At 60.6% G+C, this 2,269-nt stretch overlaps 1 protein-coding gene across 1 annotated transcript in view; it reads left to right on the forward strand.

Moving 5' to 3' along the window:
• Window positions 1–2,269, forward strand: part of PEBP4 (phosphatidylethanolamine binding protein 4) — a 70,808-nt gene that overhangs the window by 65,598 nt on the left and 2,941 nt on the right. The gene's annotated exons all lie outside the window — the stretch shown is intronic.

The following is a 2,269-nucleotide window of genomic DNA, read 5'->3' on the forward strand; positions in this document are numbered from 1 at the left end:
TGCACCCCCAAAGGGGTTCAGCCACCCTGTGGAAGGTCCCCCACCACCCCCTGTCCCCAAGGCGTGGGGTGGCCGGGCATTCCCCAGCCGGGGCTGTCTCCAGCCCATCCGAGTTTCCCAGCCCTTCCCACTCTTCCTGGGAAAGACCCAGCGGATATTTTTCCGCAGCATCCGATGCTCAGGCATCGTTTGTCAGGCAGCTGCGGGGTCTGGCGGGGGCTGCTGTTGAAGGAGCTGGTTAAAGGTTATTTTTAACCATTTCCCTGCTGCATCACATCCTCGGCCTGTCCAGGCAGTGCTGCTGCATTAGACACCGAGAGCCCATCATCTTTATTCCCAAGGAATGAGCCCTAAAAGCAGCCAAAGGATGAGATTTTGGCGTCTCAAGGGTTTTAAATAAATCCGTCCCCAAGGCAGTGGGATGGATCCGCTGGTGCATCCAGCCCTGCATGGCTGAGCCCTGCGGTGCAAAGGCAGCGCACGGGGGAGAGGAGCAGACACCTTCGGCAGAAGGTGGGGACAAGGAGGGAGTGACCCCAATCCCAAAGGATCCTGGATGAGAACCCAGCCCTCTCCTCAGTGGCTCAGCCTTGCTCCTCTCCTGCAGCAGAAGCAGGGCGGGTTCTCCCGGCGATGCCGCAGGCACAGTTCGCATCCCTGCTCGAAATTTCCCATCTTCTCTGACCTCAAATGAACCCCTCCTTGCTGCTTTTACTCTGTCCCACCTCTGGTGACAGCGACATCTCTGTCTCACCAAGGATGGGGACACCCGACATCACCAGCCCCGGAGAGGGGACATGTCCTGACCGGGCGCAGGGAGCGGCGCTGGCCCATCCCAGCCTCGGGATGCATCCAGCCTCCAGCGCTGCATCCCTGTGCCGGGCATCCCTCCCTCGGGCACAGCTGAGCCCCACCAGAGCGTTTCTTCTCGGCTCCCAGAAGAAATTCCCTCCTGGCACGGGGTGTGTTTTGGAGGCCGGACCAGGCAAGGTCCCCGGGCCGAGCGTGGCCGAGCCGGGGGAGGTGACAGTGCCAGGCGGGATGGCAGGAGCCCGGCCGGAGCCTCCAGAAGAGGGCACTAAACCAGGACCTGCCCGCGTCGCCTGTCCCTGCTCCTGGAAAAGATCCCAGGGAATTTAAACCGCGAGGGGCGGCGGCGAGTGGGGAAAAGAAATGCGTGTTTCTTCTCCCTCCTTGCCTGGCCGCTCAGAGGGAGCGAGGACATTTCCACGGTGGCTCCAGTGCCCACCCTGCCGTGCGGATGTCCCGGCTGGGATGGCACCGATGGGCACAGCTCTGGTGCTGGAAGGGCTGCAGGATCTGGACGCGTCCCCCTGTGGCTCATGGCAATGTGGAAATGAGTTGTTTATGGCCGAGGTGTTTCTGCAGGGCGGCTCTTGAGCAAAAAAGTTGTTTCATCAGGGGAAAAAAACCACCCTGATCCTTCCCCGTGAGGATTTCTGCTCAATCCCGGGCCGGCTCTGTGTGAACTCGGGCAAATAACTCAGAGCCTCAGTTTCTCCTCTGGAGTCTGACTGACCTCAGTTTTTGGCAGTGCCACTGAATTGTCACCGAGCACCAGGACCGAAGGTGGGGACATTTAGGGTGTCCCCACGGCTCTTCCTGCCACTCACCCCACTTCCCTCGCAGCCAGGAGCATTACAAGCCTTGCTTGTGTTTTGGGGAGATGCAAGATAATAATTTGTGGTCTCTGAAATGTCACAGCCGCCGTCGCATCCCGAGGCGGCAGCGCTCGCCGCAGGCTCTCGATCCACGGGAAATCCCTCAGCCAGGGGAAATTCGGGCACCCACCAGACCCCGGTTGTGGTGCTGGGGGATTGAAGTTCCCCCCCCCCCCCCCAACTTTCAGCGAGGGGGGTCTTTAATTAGCACAAAATCTTGAGGCTTAATTGCACCCGAGTACATCCCTCTGCTTCCAGCTTTTCCCATCAGCTCCAGCGAGCTGGGGAGACGCTCCGGCATCCCCACAGCCCCTCCTGCCCCGGACAGATGTTTTACAACTGGGAATGGATTTTTTTCCTCCCAGAAATTTTGCCTGGGAGAAACAAGAAGTCGTTTGGGGAGCAGGGAGCGGGGTGAGCCCGGCCAGCCGCCCTCCCTGTGGCTCCACATCCCTCTCCAGCTCCAGCTCCAGATCGGGGCCGCGGCATTGACTCATGAGCCGACCTCGTGCGCCTCCAATCCGATCCACCCAGCTGGAAAATCGGGTTGGACTGGGCCCCGGCGGGGAGGGGGAGGCTGCGGCTGG

The sequence above is a fragment of the Corvus brachyrhynchos genome, unplaced genomic scaffold (genome assembly GCF_000691975.1).
Source record: "Corvus brachyrhynchos isolate BGI_N302 unplaced genomic scaffold, ASM69197v1 scaffold150, whole genome shotgun sequence".
NCBI lineage: Eukaryota > Metazoa > Chordata > Aves > Passeriformes > Corvidae > Corvus > Corvus brachyrhynchos.